Genomic DNA, 26,619 nt, shown 5'->3' on the forward strand with positions numbered 1-26,619 from the left:
TGAGAAATATTTCAAGATATGCAATTCAAAGAAAACAAGATTGTGGATGAGGACAAAGGCCACTGAAATAGACTATAATTTGGGATGACTTATCTTGACCACAATAGGATTGTGAAATGAGCTACATGTTAAAAAGATGGATGCAAAAACCTTCAACTCCAAGAATCGCCTCTATTTTGTTCCCTCATACTCCACTCAGATTCAGTGGTTAGAGATCTAATAAGCCACAAATGTCTTCACAACCAATCCTGAGAACATACAACTCTGACCATACTTCCAATGTCACATTTCCATTTCTATCTATCATAGCATTTAACATTTTATCTTGGGTTAGAGTTTCAGATGTGGTGTCTTTCTGTATGAATGTTTGGCTCTCTTTCTGTATGAATGTTTATAAAGATTTCAACCCTTTATAAGTTATCTCATTCGTCTTTGACACCCCAATAAACCTAAAGTAACTTACATGTTATCAAGATGTCAATGTATATTTGTTAAATCAGAAAACACTAATTTTTTCTGTTGAGGAAGAAAATCTGTAAAGAAAGAAGGAAAGCTAAGCTATAGAAAGCTCCTACTATAAGTGAGCATGTTAGATATTTCAGTAGTATTTTTTAATCTTCACAACTGTAATGGTTAAGTTCATGTGAGATTCTTAAGATTTGCTATGTCACTATTTCTTCATCTAGACAGCAAACTCTATTCCAATTTCCACCACAATAACTTATAAGGGAAAATGTTTATTCTGCACTGAGCTCCCTGAAGAGAGATTATGGCCAGATTATGGTAGTTCGGTCAAGTAAGCACTAGTCTGATTATTATTGTGAGGACATTTCATGGACTTAAATCATCAGTAAATTGATTGTGTCCATGGCTGATTACAGCTGCAATCAACTGAAGATTTGCCTTCAACAAGGAGAGAAGTCTCATCCAATCAGTTGGAGGCTTTAAAAGGACAAGCGATGATTTCAGCAGTCAGAAGAGAATTGCCATGTCTACTTCAGCCAGCCAGCTTCTTCTGAGGAATTCACTGAATATCTTCACTGTAGTTCCAGGCTTACAGCCTGCGCTATGGAGTTTGGTGTTGCCCATCCCCACAGTTATGTGAGACAATTCTTATAAAGATCTCTAACATTTACAGATATCTCCTGTCAGTTCTGCTTCCCTAGAGGACCCTGACTAATATAACAACCATAAATGTGCATGTAAAAAGTGTGAGTTCTCGAGTCAGTTTGCCTGTGTCTAAATCCTGGCTCCACTTCCCAGCCATGAGTTTGAGAAAGTTGTTACCCTCTCTGTGTCTTAGTTTAATAATACTTTAAATGGGGATAGTAATAGTGCCAACCTCACAGACTCACAGGTGTGGAGTAAGTGTTGGAAAACACCTAGCTTACTAATAATTTTTGGAAACTGAGAAACCCATATGTTTTCAGTTCCCTGACTAAGACCACGCTGATACTGTGTTCTGACTGCATGCTATTAGCTACTGGAAGCTTGAGCGCCTCCATCTTCCTCTCTCTGCACAAGAGCTCCATGACCAGGCCATACAGCATGAAAGAACAATACCCCCTCCCATCACTTCCATACCTCCTGTAGGAATTCCAAAAGAAGGTGATGAGGGAATGAAACAGGGCTGTTGGCACCACCACCACCCACCTTTTGTCAGGTCTCAAGTCCTGACTCTCTGACAAATGTCTGTGAACCACTGTCTCTGCTCTTGTTGTTCTGGGCCCTTCCTGGACTTGCTCTTCTCTTCTGCTGGTTCAATGCGCACTCACTCCCTCAGAAAGGGGGAGTACAACAAACAACAAGGTAGCGCAGACCTCAATTCTATCATCACCCGTTGTGTCACACGACACTTAAATCCTCTGCTAGTCAGTTTTTTCACCTGTAAAGTGTTGATAATAATAACAATAACAATGATAGCAAACATGTACTGAAGGTTGCGAATGTATTAAGCACCAATCTTAAATCATTTAAAATTTGCACAATCATTTGGTATAGGGAATATTATCATCTACACTTTATGTACAGCATAGGGAAACAGAGGCCCAGAGCGGTTGTGTAATTGGCCCAAGGCTAATGAATGGCTAGTGAATGGCTAGAAAATGGCCAAGCTATGACTCAAACTCAGACCCTTTGATTCTACAGCTATAAACACTGCACAATGCCTCCATAAGTAGATGTTCTATAAATGCCAGGTCTCTGCACCCACTCTGTGATGTCGTAATGAATCTGGAGATTGGCAAACAATCTGGATGCCAATATAGGAGTCATCTTTATGCCACTGGGGACAAGAGATCCTCTAGTCTATACATGAACAGATTCCTAATTATAAGTCTCCAGTTCTTTGTGGATTGGCCGCCTTCTATCTCTCCAGTGCCATTTCTCACCATCTGTGACCCCACCCTCAGTTCACCCTCTCCCAAAACCTTGACTGCCAAATTTCACCCCAGCTACATGAACTTCTCTCAAAACCTTAAACATGCTGTGATCCCGTCATCTTTCTAGTCCGGATCTTTTCAAATTACTGTTCTCTCTGGTTAAAACACTCTTTACTGGCCCCATCATCCCTGGCTCACTATTTCCGAGTCTAGATGTACATTTCTTTGTGGAATCTTTTGTGACCCCTCCACTTCCTTCCAATTAAGTTGGGTGTCACTGCTTTGTCCCCTAGCTCCCTACTATTATGATCCTGATCATACTGGGCTCTTACAACATGTTTAATATATGTATTTCCTGCTAGACTCGAAGCTTTGTGAGAGTTCCAGCACATTATGTTTATCATTGTTTCTCCAATGCTTGATATATAATGACTTCAATAAATATCTATTAGAGGGAGAGAGGAAAGAAAGGGTGAAAAGAGCAATGTAAAAGCACTGGATTTCTCTTCTTCCACCTTAACCCCTCAGGAGAAAATTTCAATAAACTTGGAGCATTCCAGGATTTTAGACCAGAGATTTATAGAATCACGTGAAGTGGAAGGTGAGTGAAATGGATCCCCATTTTGTCCTTGAGTACAATTACTTTCTCTGCTCAGGGATTTAGCATTTCTTAGAGGTACAGACATATTTTTTAGGTTAAAAAAGAAAGAATCTGTCCTGAAACTACTTGTTGAAGAGTGCTTTGAAAACTATTGCTTTTTTATTTCTTTGTTTTGTACATATGTTAGATATACAATAAAAAAAAGTTAAAAATCAAAAAAAAAGAAAAGAAAAAGAAACTTCCAAATATAAAAGACAATGTTAAGAAAATAGGAGCAACTCCATCTGCCAAGTGCCAGATGTTCAACTATATCACCAATAGAGGGGCTGGAGCTTGGAAGGAAGGTGGGACCCTAACTACTCTGGAAGGAATTGATTGTTGAGAAACTTAAAGAGGCCCTTTATCATGCACAGCTACTTCTCTCCCTCCCCAGGAGAAGGAAAAAAATGTGACCAGCACAAGTCAGCCTGCATGATTAGAGCAGATTCAGCTTGGGTGTCAGGGAACTTCACTCAAATGCCAATCACCAGAATTCTAAACTATCCAGAGGTTTGGCTGGATTACTGCCAGTCAGTACTATGACTGATATCTTTTTCTTCGGGCATAGCAACATTCAAAAATAAAAGGAAAATATGTTCAGCTGCTGCCTCTTCAGCAGCTTTGCAATTTTCCCAGGATCAGCCCTTCTCCTATTCTCAGTACCCTAATCTCCAAGCAAAGTAATAGCTTCTTCTTGCCTAGGAAAGCAGTCACTGGTTAGTAATTCAAGACTCTGGTTTCCTAATCATTTCCTGCCCAGAATAAATCAGTGGATGTTGGTTAAATGTAAGACCCATGTGAAATGCTTTCCCTATCCTTCTCTTTCCTTCCCATATCCTTCTCTTTCCTTTCCTTCTCTTTCACTGTTATGGACAGTGAAAATATAAGCTCTTAATCACAGCAATCTAAGACTCTCTCTTCTAAACTCCTTATTCAATTAGCCTGTTTCACCCATAGCCATTCCGCAGCAGGACTTACACTCCTTCTTACTGTTCTCTTCCATGACAGGTCATCAAGTCCAGTCCCAAACCACCAAATTCCCAAATGTTTTTCTGGTGAAACAGGCCTCAGGGACCCAGACTAGTGTGTGCTTCTCTGATAGCATCTCCACCCATTCTACACTTTTCATTTCTGGACCAAAGACTACTTGGAAAATGGCATAGACTCTTCTCAGCTATCTCTACTGACCTCGCATGATGACAAATATACAAGTCCTTTTTGCAGTAAGGACTTTGCTTCCACTCTCTATGGCTACAGAAGTCAGGGTTATCCAAAGCTGACAAATGCTTGACTCCCTGCTAGATGGTCCAGGAAGCCCCATAACATGTCTGGTTAAAACTGAACAAGCTTTCAGGTTTTCTGATAGCCACCTCATGATCTGTCCTCTGAAGTACACTCTGAAGATGCTTTCTGGCAATCAGGTGGAACAATCATGTCAATCAAATGAAATCAGGTAGATAAAATATATTATATTCTGAAGTTTGAGTCTGAAAGCCCAAAAGCCATAAGCTTTTAAACCAATAGCAACTTCCTTGTTCTGCCTTGGATGAGCTATAATTTTAGATAAGTCTTGTCCTTGCCTTCATGGTATCTCAGCTTCTTTTTTCTCTTTTAAGCAGGTATTTGGTTGCTGGCCATCTATCTTTCAAGGATACTGTGACAAAGAAACAATGAGGCTACAATATGAAAGGAATGAATATAAATCCTGAGTTCAAGTTCACGTTTTAGTTCAGCCACATACAACCTTGCACTTCATTTCAAGTGAGTCTCCTTAAATCTTCCAAGCATGTGGTACAAAATGGTCTAAGGTTATACATAGTTATCCCTGACTACTTCTCTAGCATTGCATGGCACTATTTGTGTCTTTGCTTATCCTGTTCCATCCATGCCCTGTTTCTTTCAGTGTTTCAAACACACCAAAACTATACCTTCACTTAGGGTTTTGATCTACCTAGAATATTCTTTCTCACCTCATCTACCACTCTCTTCCCCTAGATAGTTCCCTTGGCCTTAAGTTTGTAGTTTACATGTAAGTGTCCAATGAACTATAGCTTCTTCAGAAAAGCCTTCTTGATCTTCATATTATTCTGGCTTACCCCTGTTATATGCTTTCACAGCAACCTTTTACTTAACCTTAGTAGCCAGCGTGACTCTTGTAATTATTTGTGTTTCTCCTCTATGCAGCGAAAATAGAGAGACTTTGTCAGTCTTGATTTCTGATTTGACTCCAGTATCTATCTCACTGATTGGTATATGATAGATAATTGAATATATATTTATTAGCCAGTCCTCACTTGTAAAATGTTCTCTACTTTAGCAGGCTAGAGTTATAATATAATGTGTGAAAACACTTTGTAAACTGCAAATGTAAATGACCAATTACTATGAAAACTTAAGTCATTATTACCAATGTACCATATGAATTCCAAAAAGCCCATATCATAGCTAAACCTCTACCTGCTATTGGTAAAGTTGACTTAGCCTTCTTTATTATTCTTTGAGTTCTGGCCAAGATGTGAATGTTATGCTCCCGTGTTAGAGAATGGAGTACAATATGAAGCTATGGACTAGTGTTAGAATCTATTGATGTATAATAAATTACCCCAAAACTTAGTGGCTTAAAACAACAGAAAACTCTTATTAACCCTCATAGTTTCTGTGGAGCAGGAATGTGGGAGTGGGTTGGCTGGGTGTTACTCGCTCAGGGTTTCTCATGAGGTGACAGACAGATGTCAACTGGAACTGTAGTTATCTGAAAACGCCTCACTGGCATGGCTGACATGGTGATGCTGTCAGAAGACCTCACTCCCTCTACACATGGGCATCTCTGCTTGACAGATGGCTGTGCTCAGAGCAAGTGATCCAAGAAAACAAGATGGAAGCCACAATGTCCTTCAAAACCTAGTCTTGGAAGTCATACACCTCCGTCATATTTGATTGGTCACAGAGACCAGCCTTTCAGTGTGGAAGGAGACATACAAAGCCATGAATACCAGGAGTTGAGGAACATCAGGGAGTTATCAAGGCTGACTTCTACAGACTCTATCTTTTTCTCTGTCCGAATTGACTAGCACAGTGTCTCACGCACAAGCATGTCTCTAAAATAAATGCATGAAGGGATCTATGGCGGGAATTATGGATGGATAGATAAAAAAGAGGACCAAGGAATGGATGCAATTAATGCGACTACACACACATACACCTTAAACACTACAACAATGAAGATTATAGCTCTAGTGGTTTGGGGGAAAAGGTGCAAAAACAGAGTTAGTGATAGTGTATGTCCTTGGGACAACTCCGAAGTTTTTCTAGCACTGAACCAGTCTTACTTTCTCTTAACCCTGCAATGCAACTCAGAGCAAAACATACACATTTATAGAATTTTTTTATGTAAGAAATCTGATGATACAACATTCAGAAACTGCCAAAGTGGACTTTTTTTTTTGCATTATCTTTGGTATGGAAGTTCATAATTTAGTTACCTTTGCCAGTATTAAGCAAATGCATTAAGCAATACAGGGGAAAATTTGAGCTTTTTAGAAGTCTTGACTAATTTAAGCATTACCATAATTATCATTTCAAAGTTCTAATTAGAATATTATTTGTATTTTCCTTGACAATGTTTTTGAAAATAATTTCCAATGCTCAAATAAATATTTGTAAATTATGACCATGAAACAGTAAAGGCCATTCAGAGTAAGAAAGGAGCGTTGTAGACCAGAATGATTACTTAAATATTCAAGCTTATTAGTTCACCCCAGAACCATAGTTCTGACACTGTAGGGGTATGTGGCCTAATGAATCGAAGACTAAGGGAGTACTTCAGTGAAGCACAACAATACAGGGAACAAGTCAGAAACCTGGGAGTTATCCTGAACAACAACCTGTCCCTCACCTCCCTCACCTAATCCTTAAGTATCTCCTAAATCCGTCCCTTGCTTTCTGCTACCACTGCCCTGGACAACCACAATAGCCCCACACAGGTCTCTACAAACATATTTTTTAACTCCTCCAATCCCTACTCCCTCTAGCAACTAGACTAACCTTGCGAGAAACAAAGATCTGACCATATCTCCCTCCTTCTTAAAAACCTTCTATGACTTTTCACCTCTGTATCTGGTCCTGATCTAATTCTCCCACTTTACCTCACAAGGCCCTTGCTCCTACTCTATGTCGTAGCCTTCCTGCAGTTCTACAATACACAGTTTTCTAGCACTTTCTTTGTGGGCTCCCTTGTCTTAAATGTTCCTTATGACATCCTTTCATGTAAAAGTCACTTCTTTAAGGAAGCCTTCCCTGAGCATCAACAAAAATTAGTTCTTCCTTGTATCGTCTTTATAGAGCCAAGTATCTCCTTGCTTGCTCTTATGCCAACTGTAGTTTTTATTCTCCTGTGTGCTGATTTAGGTAGCATTGATCGCTGCGTCCTCTCCACTCCCACCCCAATGGGAAAGATGGTGACTACTTTGTTCATCGTTGGGCTCCCAGTGCCCAGCACAGGGATAAACACACAGTATGGATGATAAAATGAATGAAGATTTTGAGTATATGCCTAGAATGTAGCTTAGACTATGGAAGAATTTGATGCACTTATTTAGAAAAAAGAAAATAAAAAGTGAAAGCACAATGCTCCCTTGTTGAGTTCTTGCATTACTATCAATGACTAGAATAAAAAGAAATATTGTAGGACGGGCCACAATGGCTCAGCAGGCAGAATTTTGACCTGCCATGCCAGAGACCTGGGTTCAATTTCCAGTGCCTGCCCTTCCCCATCCCCCAAAAAAAGAAATATTGTAAGCATTCAGAAACATGGATATCCCCATCCTCAGTTAGTTAAGCAGACCTGAAATCTGAACTTGTTGAAGGCAATTCTTTCCCATTTAGGCCTTTTGGCATTTAATACAGGAAGGAAGGAAAAGAAGAAAGAAGAAATGAGGGAGAAATATAACATGGCAACGTGATTGCAGACAAGACAAGAGGTATGGATAAAACTGTCCAAACTGCATATAGATAAGCCATGGCTAGCTAATCTTCACCAAATAAGAGCCTATTTCCTCAAGAAGAGAAGTACCTTTTGATAGAATTAAAGAAAAAATATCCAAAGCTTCTCAGAAATACAGGGAAACACTAAAGAAAATTGCATTAAATGCATAAGACCTACCCAGATAATTCAAATGGAATAATATATATTCATATTGAAAATATGGAGCTAACAGAATGTATGAACTTTCTGTAGAAAAGTTAGCAACGGGCATTTAAGAATAGAGTGACAACATAGATGACAGGCATAACTAATTTCATGTACTTCAGCTCTTCTAAAAGGATTTTTGTGCTTTCTATTCATTTTAACAAATTCTAAACATTAGTTCCAAATTTCTATTAGGACAGTCACATACAAAACAAAAGAATTTAATGAGTTTTCTCCCAAAATACCCAGAGGTACAAATCCACATTAAGGATTAATGACCTGTCAACTTGTACTTAAAGGAGGGAAGAGACATTTCAGTTGTAGAAATTTTAAAATAAAAGAGTCTGGAGGAGGAAAACATCCTTTCTTCTTTCTGTGTCAGAAAAAGAACTAGCCTGATTTATTTGTTTTAAGTTGGCCAAAAGAAAAAGGTATTAAATGGATGGCCTTTTAAGCAAAAACTCATTCTGGGCAAAGTTTTATGACAAAATCAGAAGAACTAAGTCAGAATTACTCTTTTAGTCACTTAAACAATGTGACATTACTGTCAAAGCCAAACCTAGAATAAATGAGAGAAGCTATTTACAGTTTAGATTTAACAAAACGTCTTCAACTACTCCTCTAAAGTTGAAAGCAAGCTTCGTTCTCTCAACCGGGCACGTCTGGTGGTATATGCCATAAAATACTTGAATAGCTGCTTCAAACCATCAGTGCAATTTCATCCCTATTTTTTTTCTAAGTCCTATCTATTTCAAGTAAAAGTTAATGCTCGGTTTTCTGATTCATTTACACTTGACGCACCGCCATGCCAGCAAAGCTCTATTTGAGGTACAGGAGTGCTATGAATCTCTTTTTTTCCCCCTTTGACTTGAGAAGTGATGTTATGACAGCAGGAGACAGAATCCAAAGGCTGAAAAGATCAAGTTGAATTTGAAACTCCGAGCCTTCAATGTTTAAATGGGTTCCAAATTTGGAAGCTTGCATTACACCAGCCTCAGAGAGTACCCGATGCAAAGACACTGGGGAAACAACCCATGGTAAGCAACTGCAAGATCATCAGAGCCAGACAGTATTGTGAGAATGCACTCAGGAAAGTACTTAACAGATCCTTTCTCTTTCCTTCACAAAATGACAGTATCAGTTGATCAGATGAAGCACCATTAACCTGAGTCTTTATTTGCTCCCTAAAAGCATCTATGTGCTGGGAGAAAATAAAATCACCCAGGTTTGCCTACAAGATTTAAAATAAAACTAGATAATTGAGTAATTTTTTTTAATATTTTCATACAAATATTTAGTGTCACAAAAACAGAAGTGCTGGGGGGAACAAGTGTATTGCGTCCTAATTTTAAATAGGCAATATGTACCGAAAAGCTCTTTTTATAGCATTTTTGCTCTTCTACACTTGCTCAAAGCTGGGAATGGTTACAGGGCACATCATTAAACAAGAAGGTCCCGGAAACACCTTAAATCCTCAATAAATCTTTATCACACTCACAGGTCTATATACCACCAGAGTGCGCATTAAAAGGTTTCCATGACATAGAATTGACCTACCACTTTCTACCGTCAAGGTGCTTTATGCAGCCACTGACAGAAGTGTGTAAAAATCAATTTATGTTCAATAAGGTAAATGTCAATGATTACTTTAAACATGATGAGCAATGGCATAATTTATTTCCAGACATTCAAATTTTGATAGCTAATGGCCTTAAATATTATTTGGGCAAGATCCAAAAGTTCAGAGACATTATTAAAGAATCTTAATAACCTATAGTTAACTAGAAGAACAGTCTAGAGACATGGCATTCTTCTACTTAGAAGCCTTCCATAGCTCACAGCTTCCTGCAGAAGTAAGGTTCATTGTATTTGGTCAACATTTAAGATCTTCCATAATCTGGTTCTAACCTATCCTTTTAACCTGATTTCACCCTGTGCTTCAAACAAATCTGACTCCTCTCTATTTCTCAGTACATACTATACTTTCCCAGCACTGCCTCACAATGCTCCCCTTTAACTCTGTCTGTTGACTCTTCAAGTCTAAATCAGGACAATCTATTCAGAAGGCAATTTGATAGTATGTGTCAAGACCATTAATGTTGTTTTATACCTTAACCCAATAATTCAACTTTTAGTTCTTAGAAAAAAATCAGTGCTATAGATTTTTTTAAATGTACAACAGTGTACTTACTATAGAAAAAACCTGAAAGGTACCTAATATCCAGTTACAAGATTATATTAAAAATTAGTACTCACCCATATAGCAGATTATTATTTATCTGTTAACATTATGTTAGCACAAAGTTTTTAATGAGAAGGAGCATATTTAAGATGTATGTTAGGTGAAATAGCAGGATAGAAAATTGCACACAATGATTTTTATCATGTTAAAAAAGTAATAGAAAAAGACAAAGGAAATATTAAAATAATAGTGGTATTTATTATCGTAAGATTTGTTTTCTGCTGTTTTTATAAACTCTTCCCTGCCTCACACATATATATATCACTTTAAAACTCAAAAAGAAATAACATGCTGAAAAAGTTTTAAAATTTCTTATATTTTAAGAAGATGCTCAAATGTTGCCCTCTATGAAATCTTCTCAAATTACCCTTGATGAAATCAATTCCTTATTTCTCTGTGGTTCCATAATGCTTTGTATTTCCAACCACTTTTAATCATATTTTCTGCTTTATATGTTTGTTGAATTAAATTGTTAAAAAAAAGTTTCTAAATATAGATCATGTCTAAGGATTTCTAAACTAGATCCAATTGAAGAGAAGGTCATCTAATTATCTATCTATCTAATCTATCTATATTAGAAGCTACCACTAATATGGTTTTATTTTCAACTTTATCTTGTTCAGTACAAGAACATCTGTGTAAAATCAAACTCTTTTAAAAAAATAAGCGTCAAACCTACCTTTGCAGCTCTACATTTGCAATTTGTTTGATAACTTATGCCTTAATTACAGGCTGTCTTCCCACTAAATGCTGTATTAAGACTATAGAACAAGGTGCTAAAATGAATGCAGGGGTTGAGAAATAAGTCAGTAATTTTATCATAAGCACAGGAAGAAAAATCACAGCATAATCCTCAAAGCAAGTTTGTTCAATTTTTTCCTCCAAATTGGATACGTAGATGTTTGTATGAATTAGTATTATAATTTTCTGCATAACATTTTTGCAATATTCACAACTTAGCCTTTAAACCTTAATTTTGCTACAATTTTGTCATTAGAGAGGGTTGCCAAAGTAAAAAAAAAAAAAAAAGCAGTGCACATAGTTTAATTTTTGGAATTTCAGATAAATGACACATAATTTTTCTAGTGTAAGTATACCCTATGCAATATTTGGAACATAATTATTCTTTAAAAGTATTCATGTTTATCTGAAAGTCAAAGGTAGTTGGGTATTCTGTATGTCTAATTGCTAAGTCTGGCTAGCTCAGGGCAGTAGGGCATATAGAAAGATTCCACAATCTGGCTAAACGATCTCTCAAACCTACCACCAGGTAGCATTTCATTTCAACTCAGCCGACAGTAAGCTCAAATATCTGAAGCCTCCACATCCTTCCAAACCAAATTTTAAAAGATAATCCATGAAAACTGATGCCAGTGACTCAGCAGGACTTCCTAATCTTTCCCAATTCCAGTATCTGAATTCCTGCCAAGTTTATAAAGAAGAATTACACACAAATTACCAAGCTCTGTGTGCCTTTCAGTTTTATTTTTATGCATTTATGTTTATAGTGAAGGCATAGATGTTTACCTTCACAAGTTAAAATACTCTTCAGAGTATTTAATGCACACTGACCAAAAGAACCAATTCTGATTTGCCCTTATTCACTTACAGAAAAATGGTAGAGAGATATGTTTGTCATTTGCCATTGCTGGTCTCTTCCTTGACTTTAAGGTAACTACTTTATTCAAATTTTCTTCCTAATAAGGAAATTTCATTTTTCTCAGTCTCTTTTTCATGGATCATATTTTATGTTCCACTGACTGCTCATAAATGAGTTCTTTTTCCCACCAAATTTCTCCTTTTTTTCCCTATATTCCTCATCACCACCCAGCCAGAAACCTTAATAAAGAAACACAGATTAACTCTCAATGCATCCTTTTCCTTCGGTTTTACCTTCAGTTGCACCTCTAAATCCAGTGGTGCCTAGTCTTCATTCTTTCTTCTCCATCCCTATTGGGCTGTCTTGGCCCAGGCCCTCTCTCCTGTGCTGTATTCAGACCAGCACACTGCAAACCTCAAGATGCATATGAATCAGCTGGGACTCCAACTGAAAATGCAGATTCTGATTCTCTAGGTCTTGCATGGGCCCGAGAATGAACATTCTTAACTAGTTTCTTGGAGAGCTGATACAGATGGCCCAGGAACAAAACTTTAAGAAGCAGGGCTCCAGGTCATTTGTATAGACTCCCAACGAGTCTTCCACCATTTCTCTTAACATGCCACACTGCTGTCACCCTTCTGGGTAAAGTAATCGTATGATTCCTTCGACTGCTGACTTACCAAGATATAAACCACCTAATATACCATGGCAGTTTTATGCCCCATTTCTCTCCAGCCCCCAGATTCACATTCTAATCTGTAATCCCACTCTACTACTTTCTGCTCCTGAAACTTTCCATTCCCACTTCTAGGCTTTTGTGCATTCTACATACTTTGCGCAAAATACGCTTGGAGTAATCTTCACCTAAGTCGTTCTTTCTTCCTGGTCAAGCTCAAATGTCACACTTCGCTTTGAATCCTTCTATTTGTCCCTCAGCACCATCTCCTGGCACCCCATACAATTATCTTCACCTCCCACAATTGGGTATTTTTACACATCACTTTGTACATACTGTGATCACAATAATATACAGTGTTTAATATGTACTATGTATTGCTCTGTGTGTTTTATATGTAATCATCATAACAACCCTATAAGGTAACTAACATTATAGGGTTACCTTATAAAACTAACATATTTCCATTTATTAGACCATAACCCAAAAGCACAAAAAGGTGACTTTGACCAGAAACACACAGTTTGATAGTGGCAGAGCCAGGTTTCAAGCTCAGATGCTCTGGTACCAAAATGTATCTTCTTAGCCACCATACCACATTGCCCTTTTGATTATATCTCACTTTCATCACCAGGCTGAACTATAAGAAATTGAGAGTATCTGACTGCTTTATATGGACAGAAACAGAAGTCACCTATGACTCAACTTTCTCAAAAAGTTAAGAAGTATTCACAGACTAGAGGTCATGTCATTTTTGCCATAAGACCCCCTAGATTAGCAAAGGTTCTGGCACACAAGGAGCACTCAGTTGATTTTTGCTAAATTAAATAAAGACACTAACTGTCCCATTTACTGAGCAATGAACAGATGCTGGGCACTATACCTGATGTTTTGTATACATTGTCATATTTAAGCCTGACTATAACTCCGAATGGCAGGCACTATTATTTCCATATCACAAATGATAAGAGTTAATGCCCAGAAACATAAAATCAGTAAAGTAGTAAAGTAGTACCCAAAGTAAGACCATCTCAAAAGACAGGTTGCTGGCCTTCACTGTCATGGAGTGTGGGATCCTACAGAACATCTATTTTTCTTACTAAGTCAAGCCTGAGATGTGAGTCTAAAAATCTTTCACACTCTAAACAGAAGACAATTCTCTCTTTCTTAGCTAATTTTGTAATTATTTTTCGTAAAAATTTGGAAATATTCATCAAAAATTGAGACGAATATAATAATCCCTGCATGGACCCATTACCCAGCTTCAAAATGATAACAATTTGCCATTCTTGTTTTTCATCTATCCCCACACTTTATTTATTTACCTACAATGGGTTTTTTTTTTTAAAGTAACTCCCAACTAGCGTATCATTTGAACTGTAAATTAGCTGGAACATATCTCTAATAGATAAAGATAGCCTAAAATAGCCACAAGACAATTATTACACTGAAAATTAATAAATATCGCTTCATATAATACCCAATCCATGATCAATTTTCCTTAATTGTCTCAAAAGTCTTCTTACAGTTGATTTGCTTTTATTAGAGTCCTAAGAAAGTCTAGCCATTTTATTTGGTTGTTATATATGTTAATTTTCTTTTAATCTACAAATTTGCCTTTTCTCTTCATCACCTGCCCCCTCCCCCAACCCCCGCCATACCATTTATTTTTTAAAGAGTTGGTGGATAGGTCTAGAGGCTTAAATAGATTCAAATTAAATTATTTTTCACAGAAACCTTCGTAGATGATGCTGTATTAGTTCTATGGCATCAATCAACACACACATAATGTCTGGTGGTCTCATATTTAGTAATTAAGATTGACCAGTGGGTCCAAGAATTGTCAGTCTCATCCACTCATCATTACGTATCTCAACAAACTTTTATCTATAGTTTCAGAAGTTGCCAAGGATGAATATTTTAGCAATGATTTATCTTTCTACTTCTATAATGACTTTTACATTTATTAGCTGAAAATTGTATAGATTACCAGCCCACTTTTGAGCTGCTCAGTAAATGGGTCAGTATACCAACAAAGTAATATCAAATATTGCATTCAGTACTGGTTTATAGCTAGACAGAGGCCTCTAGCCTTAAAACTTATTTTCCATACCAGACTAAAGCAAAAGTCCTCCATTCAACTACACTTGACATAGACCTCAAGTACCAACATGGTAATTGGTTCCTCAACAAAAAAAATTGGCACTGTTTCAACAAACATTTATCTTGTTAGAACTAGGATATTGCTAAAGACATGAAATTTCTTTTATGCATTATTTGAAGAATATTTGATGGCCTGTTGTTCAACCAAAACATCAAGTTTGGAGAGTGACACAAAAAAATAAAGCCAGAGTTAGGAGGTCATCATGTGCCAAGAGAAAGTTAAATTTAAAAATATTAGCCTTATGGCATCAATATAGCTACTCTTAAAAATATAGCTTTTCTTTATGGCTCTATGTGATAAACTGTCATGATAGGCATTGTGTAAAGATTTATCATCTAAGACATTTGCATTGAGTATCAGATAAAGAAATTCATAGCATCAAGGAAACAATGTCGCTAATGAAAGTACATTATTACTTCTTGTTTGCCTATTCATTGGTAAAGAAAATTCGGTCCCAAAAAGAAACATACAAGGTAAACTTTTAAATACTGAAAGCCAGACATCTTGGTTCAGGACCAATTATAGGCAACGAAGGATTCTGCTATCCTCAGAAAATTTCTGGTTGGTGTCTACACAATCTGCACTATTCCATTTACCTGTATTAAAGGATTCATTGTGAGCATCAATTTTAAAACCATAGGTGTTAAATATCCTTGGAAATAACATGGAGTATTGCAGAATGCTTCACCCTGCAATTCAGCATACTTGGTTCCTAATTTCTACCTCTGGTCATATCATCTATGACAGGGATCTTTTTGATGAATTTCTTCCTATAAATACGAAAAGATTGGACTAGATTTGAACTAGATGATGTAAGTTCATTCTCAGCTCAAACTGTCGATGATTGTGTTAATTGCTAACAACAAGAAAGAAGAGTACATATTGAAATTAGTTCAATGAAAGCATGCCCTGAGCAATGCCAAATGACCATATGTTCTCCTTTAACTAACTATGATTAGATGTATTAGGAGCATGTAGCCTCATAAGCCGAAAGCTAATCTGAGAGAGCAGTAGATATGGTGCACCTCAGAGATATGCATAGGCGTTCAGGGGTATTGAACACCTAAGACAAAGAGAATACTAGAGTCCAAAAAGATGTGATATGAATCATAATGATTCAGTGTTTTTTTCATAGTTAAAATTTTCCTTTAAGAGTTATGACTTCAAAATATAACATAAAAAATGTTCTAGTTTAGAATAAAATAAAATTCATTTTGCTAAAACCCTCCCTCCTTCATATTTAAATATCTGTCCTATAGAAATAGTTCCATTCTAAAGAGGCCATATCAAGCTTACAGATTTATCAGTCATTGCAGGCCCTACCCATCACCTTATCCATAGAGAAATGCCCTGTTCACAATACCTAGGTATGGTATTTACTATAAGATCCCTGTCATAGATGATATGACCAGAGGTGGGATCATAAACCACTGGCAACTAATTCAAACTTAGCAAATGACCTATTAAAAGACCTGTTAATTAAAATAAAATTAATCAGTGCATCTCAAGAAATAGCTTACAAAAAACCCAATGGAATGTCACCAGTTATTTGGGGGAGATAAGCTACATTGAGTTAGGAGCTGTAAGATTTGGAGGAAGTTGAAATTATGAGGGACCAGAATCAATGAGTAAACAGAGGAAGTTTATTAGTAGAGAGAGTATGAGTGGAGGTACAGAGAAAAGCAACCAAATGTCCAGTGAAATTCTGGACCATGTGAATCCTGCCTCTAAATATCCTTCTGGAGATAACTTGAGTAAAGGATGAGTCTCCATTGTGACCAAAGGTAAACAAAAGGTTTAGTTTGGGAAAAATGTCATGGTGATATAAGAGAAGGCATCACAATGCAGTTATATAAAGAAGCTTTCAGGGATTCTATTTGGACAAGTGAGTTATCAGGAGAGGAGATGGAGCCAAAGAACAAGAGAGAGTAAAACTCCTTTGCTGCATTTCTATGGAAGAATCAGAAAACATAATGCTGTACCTCCTTTGAAACCAAAGTGGATGACAGAAGGAAGCACTAACAAGGGGATTATTTTAATAGTGAAAGTCATATCTCATCCTACCTAGTTAACTCAGCAGACTGGTTAGGGTGCCCAAAGTCATTGGAAATTGCAAGGGAAAATACCTGCATTTTAAGATACACAGGGGATCTTCCATTCATTCTTTAAGCCAAAGAAAGGAGTTAGATTTAAACTACAGTGAGATTTATGGGAGAAGACTGAACCAAAAGATCAGCTTTGTTACTTACTGTGTGACCCAACAATTCACCAGACTATGGCCTTAGGAAGGAAGTCAAACATGTTGGAAGCTGTGTTCCCCAAAACCCTGCTAAAAACACAACCGTGGACCAACAGATGATGTCATCTTGGTACACGAAAAAATAGTGGGAGTACTAAACACATCATTAAGCCAAGAGCTCTTTAATCAGATTGAGGTAGCAAATTTGGATTTCAGTTTCAATTTTCCTATTAGTTTATGCTCCACTTTTGGTTTTTAAATTTTTGGTATTTTGGTTTTTAAAAATGCCATGATTCTATATAGCACACGCTGTAAAAATGAGTGTAAGACAAATTCAACAATTTTCCTGGGAAATCTCTCAAGAAAGAAGAAATAGACACTCAATTGACCACAAATGCACAATTTGTTTGTTTTGAAAGGACCCCCCCCCCCCATGGTGACAGCAGGCTGAAATCCATCCATCTTTACTCTCCAGGTTTCTGAAAATGACCCTGAAAACCATAAGAAAAATCATGAGGAAGAACCACTGGGTCACATCTCTTTTGAGGTGGCATTTTACAAGCCAGAGGTGATGGGGATTGAAAGAGTCCTCAATAAAAATTTCCTATTTTATCTCTACTGCTTACTCCAATCTAAAGTTTAAGGGGACCCTTGAAGTCTACTTCCTGGGAGAGCAGAGTCCAGCAAAATAATGGAGAAAGATTCACCAGAATAGGTGCTCATACCTTTTGGAACTGTAGTTGAAGTGTCAAGTAAACAAAGAACAGAACAGTCTTATGCCTGCTGCGTCTCCATTTATTTCCAGCAAAGACAGTTTCAAATTCTGGTTTCTAAAGAGCACAGACCACACACTCTTTCTAAACCTGGGCAGCAATTGACTAGCTCTATCTAGTGAGACTAAGAAAGGAAAAGAAGACACACTTCATCTGGATTGAGTGCTGATATAAAAGAAAAATATCCTACTATAATGAATTGCCAGTTAGCAAAGCATTCTCCCTCCTTCTTGATTTTCGATTCCCATCAGGTATTTGGAGTAATTCAATCCAGTGGGGAAGCTACAGTGTTTACTAACTGAGATGGCAGCCACAATCCCTTGATTTGAGATATTTCTTCAACTAGGTAATGCTGACTTTCTTTCCAGATGGCTGTTACGCATCCACAATTGGCAACCGACACAGTTTCTGGCAGCAGTTGGGAGAGCTTTGAGCAATGCCATACCCCAAAAAGAAAGCCAGAAAAAATCACATCTTCTATAAGTCATCCTTAAGCACCAAAGGAGTTCCATTTTTATTAACATAATAACCATTTAGAATGAGCATGAAATTAATTTATTGCTACACTGGTTTAAAATATTTACTTTTTTTATTATTTTCTTCAGCTAGCTTGAATCTGCTTTGCTAGAGATTAGGATAGTGAGCAGACAATGTACAAGGAAAGACTACACATACCCATCAAAGCAAGTGCTTGGCAGTGTTATTGGATTTCTATCTGAACAACAAGCAGTTAGGCACATGGACTAAATCTAAATTTCTGTGCTCTGGATGCAGTAAGAAGGACAGGGAAGAGGCATGTCCTCTGTCCTTTGTGCATATTCCACCCTGTTCTAATTCCTACTGGCAGTGAGGGTTCTGACATTGTCTAACCGAAGAAGCATCCCTTATTCATTTGTTTTGTGGTGGTTCATTTTGCAATTTCAAGCTTAATGGCCCATCAAATTTTCACCAGAGCTCTCTCTAGGGTTGGGCGAGCCATTTAACCAAGTTAAGCAGCATTCCTAAGGAATTTCTGAATGCATAACTGGGAGATCATGGCCATGAAGTTGAAATAAAGAGATAAAGCTTGTGCTAGTGAAATTAGTCTAACATATGAGGAAGGAAATTTTTAACAGGGTAACCTCTGCTCCCAACCAGAATCACTCCAAGACCATTCTACTTCACTTGAAAATCTCCAGAAAGGAAAAATTCTTTCCTTTTTTACTAACCCTCAGAGTTTTTCATGCCTTAATGCTCATAATTAAAAAGTGCTTTCTAGAGTCTCATCTAAATCCCTTCTGTTTCCTCCTTCCATATACCATCAATGAAAATGGCAATGCCATCATATTATACTTTTATAAGCTTGGCTTTCTGGTCTCCAGAAACTATATACATCAATACCTTTGGCCATTCTTGTACCTAATAGGAGCATATATGTCTAAGTTCTTAATAAATGGGTCCTCTCAAAGAGCTCCAAAAATTCATACCCAGTGCCTGAGTATAACTTACATAGAATTAAGCTATTTTTGCTTTGATAGTTTCCTCTCTTTTTAACCAAACATTGTTTTCTTCTCCTAACTAAACAGTGCCTTATACTAAGAAAGCAGAGAAAGATCCCAAGGACCGAAAGTTTAGAATAGAAGCAGACAGTTTCCTTTGTGATGTATGATAGAGAATTGGTTCCATTTTGACCTTCTGAAGCTTGACTAATCCTATTATAGATTCAGAAGTCAGTATTTTATCTTACTTATAAAGTCAGAAGATTTAATTCAAATAAAGAGCAGAGATACGAATAAGCTGGCTGGTTAAGATTCATAAGTTGGTTAAGTATCTACTGGAGCCATTTCTAAAGCATGATACTGGAACAGTATTTATTTTCATGTTTAATAATATCTTTCCTGCTTATGGAGGGAATACATGTCATTTTTTAAAATTTGCTAATGCACATGAGTAAAACATTCATATTCTCACCACCCAGATAACTGGAGTTATATATATCTTTATTGTCTTTTTAAATATGTGCACATACAGATATATATTCTTCAACAGAATTTGCATTATTCTGTTTCTATATTATTGGCATTCCCACTCACATTAAATATTATAACATTATTCCACCAACTGTATGCATTGTTAAATTAGTTTTAAGGTTTCCAGTTAACATTTCTTAAGAACCTGGAATACGTTATTAATTTCAAAACATACATTTAAAAATCACCTTCAACACACTGTTGGTTTAAGAAAAAGATGAATAAAACATCGTTTTGCTGTATCCAATGTTGAATACAGAGTTATGGAGACAAAAGATAATAAGTTCATCAATTACTTTGAAGAAATTAACCAATCATCAAAAACAATGCCCTTTTATGGGCATCTTATTTGTGATATTTATTTATTATTTGTGAATAATATTTTTTCAATATTATTCATCTTCCTGGAGTAGAAATTCAACCCCCCTGCTTAACTCAATCCTCAATTTTTAAGGACCATCTCGTCCATCCAGCCTTCCCAAATGCTCCAATCTTTTCTTAGAAAGGCTCTTATATCCTTTGGGAGACAGCTGAAGTATAGTGGTTAAGAATATAATGCTGATCTTGAGCAAGTTAATAAACTTTCTTTACCTCAGTTTCTTCATTGGTAAGATATGAATAAAAATAACCCTTCCCTATAGGGTTGTTGTGAGAATCATAAGTCAAAAATGCCAAGTACTTGGAATGGTGCCTGACTCACTATAGGTGTTCAAAACTTGTTAACTGTTCCTATCTTAACTTTCATTTACACATTGAATCACATATTGCTTCATTCTTGTGTATCCTGGCAATTATTCTTATTTTCTCGTTTTCTGTAGTTTTCTCTCTGGGTACAAGAATGTTTTTATGTAAATACCTCAGCTTTTCCTTGCCTGGTGCTCTCCACTTTCTTTCTCTTTCCTTCCTGATGAGTGTTCATGGACCTTTACAAAACCTGATTATGCCCTCTAATAGTACAAGGTTTCTGACTGTCAGCCTGGAGTTAGGGAGCAGCTTCACAGAAAAGTCAGCCTCAAAAGGCTTGGTCTGTGGATTTGTCCCTACCAACAGGTTCCCTACACCACGTGATTCAACTCATTTCATAATCTTTGCTCATTTGCTTTCACCCTTGGGCTGAATGTCCCCTGGCACAGACAGCCTGTCTCTCAGGTGGCAGTGGGTCAAAAATAAAACCGACTACTACATTCCCCAGCACACTATTCTAATTACTGCAAACAGCCCAGAGGAGTGAGGTAAGAGAGGGAGAGAGAAAGAGAGAGAGAATCACGAAAGCTTCCCTCATCTCCACAACAGAGTGTTATAAGAAAAGGTGAGGAGACCCACCAGGCACCTAAGGGCAATTTCCTAAGCAGCTAGCTCAGCAGTTGCAAGTGGTTCTCCGTCACCAACCAAATCTTGCTGGAATCATTTTTCTCTTTTAGAGCCTCAGAACACTGAAGCACAAGGAAGCATCACGTTCTAAGTATCAGAGTCCAGCTGAGTCCCTGTGTGTGCATCTGTGTATCCTACTGGGAGAGTATATAGGATTCCCGTAGTTATAATTGGTGCTGCTGCCCTTCGGCTTAGAATTGCATTACTTGAAAAGCAGAGGGGTTGCTGCTGTCCTTATGATCATTAATATTGCAATCCAGAGGGGCCTGTTTCCTAAACCCTAGGAGAGGTAGCAGAGGTTAGCATGGTAAAGCTCAGCCAAAACGCATAACCTGCAGCCAGATGTGTTGGGAATCACAATTTGTGGAAGAAATAATAAAAACAGGCAAAGAGAATGAGCTTCTAGTCTTAAAAACCTTAGCAAATTGAGGTTTTGTTTAAGTACGTGGGAGCTAAATGCCAAAGAAAGGCCCCCTGACCTGAGCAGCTTGCTGAAAGTGGCTGCACATAATTCAACAGCTCCGCCAAGGAAAGTTACACACAGAAGGTTGAGAAAAGTTGATCTAATAGATCAACTGATGGCCTGGAAGGAAGTTATAGAAGCAGTCACCTCATCCAGACTCTTCTCCTTCTCCTCTTTTCCTCTACATTCCCTTGGGGCCCCACTGTTGGAAAGGTATTTAACTTACAGCTACAGGAATGGTAATAAATCCTTGCCTGCAATCTACCATTGGAGGGTGCAATGGAATTATGTGGATTCAAATAAGCATTTCTGTGATCACAAAATATACTCCCTTGCAGTATATTTCATCAAACACGGTAATAAAGATTAGACTACCTTTTTTTTTCTCCTAGAATTAGAGGGTGTTCTTTAGAAAGTCAATGTTCAGCTTCTCTGGTTTTCAAATGTCAGTAATCTTTGAGACATCTACTGCCAAGACACAAAGCGGGCCTGTGACTATCTTTAGTTTCATCAAATGAGAATTTTGCCTCTGAGACAACAAACTTCACAACTCATAATCTTTTCATAATGCCAGGCTTCTGCCTATGCTATTATTTTTATAGGACCTGATTATACTATGTATGTTGAAGTTAAGAGGGTGTTTAAATATGTTCATAAATGACTTTCAGTTTGTGTCCTGTTTCATAGCTGAGGCATCTAGATAAACTGAAAAGGAGTACTTTTTTGTGCTCTTAATGAATAATCAATTCCTAAAATAAAGATGGCAAATGTGCCCTTTTTCCTCCTTGCTTCGTGACAGGCATCAATAATTGTTCCAAATGCTCTTTCACATCAGCCTAGTTATAATTTCAGAAAACCAGTATTCCCACCAAATGCTACAAATGGATCAGAGTTAGCAAGCAAGTTGAGATCTGGCCCAGTATGTCACACCCATTCAAATTGGTGACATCATGACAGCTCAAGTTTCAATGACTCAAGTCCACATCTCTCTAGAAGTTTCTTAAAGGAAGAAAAAGAGAAAAAAATTGCAGACTTAATTGATAAGGACTTTCAATTAAGTCCTTATTTGGCTTTGCTTAGTAACCAGGCATAGACCAAGCTCTCTTAGTAAATGGATTAATGGCATCTAATTATAAAGAAAAGCTCATGCATCTCTAGATTCAACTGCTAAAAGTTTCAAAGAACACAGTTAAGAGACAAAAATGAGTATTCTCTGCATAAGGCAATGTTTCATGTCTTAAGGAATTAGGGAGAAAATGGCAAGCAAAAATATTTTTAGCTATACTATATTTCCTAAATAATGGGTTTGTCCGGTGTTTGTAAATTTTAAAGAGAGCACCTAAGACAAAGGCATGGCTTGTTAATCTAAAGAAAATTCTAGCTACAGCTCTCACAAGCCACAAGCAAGGTGACAGAAGAAAGAAGAGGCATTCATTAATCAAATGAAGTTTTGTTTATGCTCATATTGATATTCTAAAAGTAGATCCTAATATTTGGACATGATCAATATTTTAATAGTTTTTCTTTTCCTGCTGTTCATCTATCTCCAAATTCAAAATAACAACATTAAAAAACTATGGCAAAACAAAGAATCAACAAAAAGCATGACAGCCATCTCTGAAACAAATAGAATGAAAAGCAAGCAGGAAAGGTAGGCAGTTCAAACTATCAATTCTAACTATAAAAATAACTTGAATTCTGCTGTAGGCTGATGAAACTTAATAAAAAAGTAAAAGGAGAAATGAAAAAGTGATTAACTATCAGGAAACAATTGGGTTCGTAGGTGACTTGGGCCTATGAGATGTAAGAAAACAGCTCAGTTTGGAGTTCTAGTCAAAGTTTTCAAGACGTTACATCTACACTCAAGCAAAGGTATAGAGCCCCAAGACTGAGAGCCCAAGAGACCGAACCGAATCCATTGTTACTACACATCATTTCAAATAGTAAATGTTTTATTGTTAAATTAGAAAATCTGATCCCTGCCCAGTTATCCAGATATTACTAGAGAAAAATTTAAAGGCTGTTTCACCTTTAACCCTCTATTTATCTTCTCTTCCAAACTCCAGCTACTCTAACTCTCCAAATCTAGCAGAATGTCAACATGGACACTTGAGAAAGGCACTCCATTCCACCTCCCTCGCCTGCAGGAGGTCCCACGTCTTACAAAGACATGTTAATATTTGCCATTAAATGGCACAGATAAAAGTCTGTCACGTGAAAATTGACAATAAGGGAACCTATCTAAAATCCAAGAGACTGTCAGAATTTAGAATCAAAGTGTTACTCAGACAAAAGTTTCAAGTGAAAATGTCTCCAGACTTTATGAAGAAAATATGAAATTAGGGAGGGGAGAGAAATATTAATAGCAAGGCGTTTTAGGTATCTGAGGCACTTTGAGTCTGTTTGTATGATAGGACTGTTGGGGGGAAGGAGGGTTAATGGTCTATACAGGACAGATTAAGAGCATCTGAAGCTGGGGATAAACTGGAAAAAATTGATCAGAAAGCGAAGAAGCAATTGCCTGGATTGATTTTCTGTATCCCCAGAGTCGGTGCTAAATCTGCGGAATGCTTTAACACAAAGACGAAAATATGGGCCCTCACATGCTACTGAAAACTGAGAAGCCAGCGGCATAGCTTATGTAGTCGTAGTTAAGCGATTTGGTCTGTGGATTTCTTTGAGGATTTGTCCTGCCTTTAGAGGGTAGCAACTACTTGAGAAGGAAATGTTTTTACTGCACCAGTTCTGTGTCATACTCAAAATACCATTAAAGGAAATAACACTGGATGAAAACCTATTTTTGCCAGGTATACTCTATGAAGTATATTATAGTATACTACTTTGTCCTCCCAACTCTTAAAGGGAGATGTCCTTAACCATGTTTCAAAAATCAGGAAACCAGGCTGTGGGTGGGAATCAGTCATTTACCCAAGATTATAGGATTGCAAAGGGGTGGCTGGGATTTTGATTAATGCATCAGAATCCCCAAAACAGCCCCTCCCCCACAATCCCATGTACCATGTATGCCTCTTTCTAAAGGCTTTAATGGAAAGGGTTAACTGAATTTGTTGTAAGGTATTTGAGGATAAGCTCCTTAAAAATGGAGGACTAATTACATGGGCATTTTTGTTTTTATTTTTATTTTTAACATTTTTAAGAGGCAAATATGCCTCTGGTAAAAGCCATAGCCTGCCCACACATAATGCAGCGTAATAATCATAATAATTGCAGAGGCTTCAAGTACCCCATGGACTCTAACCCAGGTATTTTTCCTGTCTCTGTGTTGCATGACAATGCCTCCTTCTATGTAGTCATTGAACAGGAGACAAAAGTGAATGAAGAGTGTGAACTGTGGGGTCAGATTGCTTGATCCTGCTTTGCCTTTTAATAGTTGTGACCTTGAGCAAGCTACTTTATCTTCTTGCATCTATTTCTTCATCTATTGAAGTGGAATAATAATTATACTGGACCCTGGTTATGAGAATCAAATGAGTACTCATGTGCAAACCTTTTAGCCCAGTGATTCGTAGAGAATAAACACTCACCAAATGCTGTCACCACTGTGATGAATGGAATTCACTAGCAAGGAGTTTTCTCTCTTTACACAATCCATCCTTGTATAGTTCCATTAGTACAACAACATGTGGCAGGCTGTATTTTCCAAAGGTGGTCATAAATAATATCTCACATCCCATGCAGTCTTCTGCAATATTACCACACCACCCTCTCATAAAGGGGTGGAATGTATTTCTGCTGCTGGTGTCATTCCATGTCTAGAAGTAGCCCCTAACTGGCCTATTTGCTTTAACTTCCTGCCTTTTGGAACACTTTCTCTTGAAACTTATCCACCTTGTAGTGAGAAAGCACAAGTAACCCAACAGAGGGTTACACCACATGGAGAGAAACCAAGGACCCCGCCCACACTCACAGCCAAGCTCCCAGTCAATAACCAGAACTAACTTGTCAGCCAGATGAATGAGCAAACCAGGGCGTAGCTCCCTAGGGTCAGCTGAGAGACCCCAGCTAACTCCAACTCCATATGGTCCATATGGAGTATAGTTAAGCAGCTCCCCCAAACCCTACCTAAATGGCAGATCATTGTTTTCTCAAGTCACCAAGTTTTGAAGGAGTTTGGTATATAGCAGTAGATACCTGGAACCCAACATTTTAAGGCATCAGTCATATTTTCTACTTTCCTGGTAGAAAGTGGGTCTGAGTGGGTCCATCAGAAAGATATTTTCCTACTTTAGCATCTAGAGCTGTAACATGTGCTAAGTGCCTTCCGTATGACACTTACTGGAGTATTCCAGACAGAGAGGAGAGGGACAAATACACTGAATAAACAAACATAGCCCTGCCCTCAAGGTGTAGTTGTAGAGAATAGTGGCCTGGATGGAGAAGTAACTAAAATACAGAGTAGTCAAATATTTAACCCCAGTGCAGATTACAGCACCCTAAACTGGGTCTTTTTGTTCCAAAGACATATGAAAGATAAGCAGGAAGTACATAGCCAGGATTGGGTTCGTCATGGAATGTGTCCCCAAGAATTAGATTTAAGCCAATTTTTGAAAGAAATAAAAATATAGACAGATTCACAAATGGCAGGCAGAGAATATAAATTAGAAATAGCATATGTAAAGGTTCAAAACTAGTAATGAACAAGTCATAGACAAGTCCCGTGAAGGAGACTGCCTAAATTCCAACAGAGTGTACTTGCCAAGAACAAAGAAACGGGGTTGGGATATAGAGACAAAGGGTCAACAAATTTCAACTCAAAGCTTTTGCAACCTGGTGTGCTACAGCCTTCGGGAATATTTTTTTTTCTCCTTTTGGACAGTGCCTTCTCTCCAGTCCTCAAAGACAAGCAGCCTGA

The 26,619-nt window shown here is 37.5% G+C and overlaps 1 protein-coding gene and 1 long non-coding RNA gene across 2 annotated transcripts in view; one reads left to right on the top strand and one right to left on the bottom strand.

Annotated features, from left to right (window-relative positions):
• NXPH1 (neurexophilin 1) overlaps positions 1 to 26,619 on the bottom strand; it is a 313,863-nt gene that overhangs the window by 165,124 nt on the left and 122,120 nt on the right. The gene's annotated exons all lie outside the window — the stretch shown is intronic.
• Positions 2,258 to 6,126, top strand: LOC143651903 (uncharacterized). The gene is made up of 3 exons (XR_013160321.1): positions 2,258 to 2,982; positions 4,641 to 4,782; positions 5,860 to 6,126. It is a non-coding gene; the product is annotated as an uncharacterized LOC143651903 (long non-coding RNA).

Source organism: Tamandua tetradactyla, chromosome 1 (genome assembly GCF_023851605.1).
Source record: "Tamandua tetradactyla isolate mTamTet1 chromosome 1, mTamTet1.pri, whole genome shotgun sequence".
NCBI classification, from domain to species: domain Eukaryota; kingdom Metazoa; phylum Chordata; class Mammalia; order Pilosa; family Myrmecophagidae; genus Tamandua; species Tamandua tetradactyla.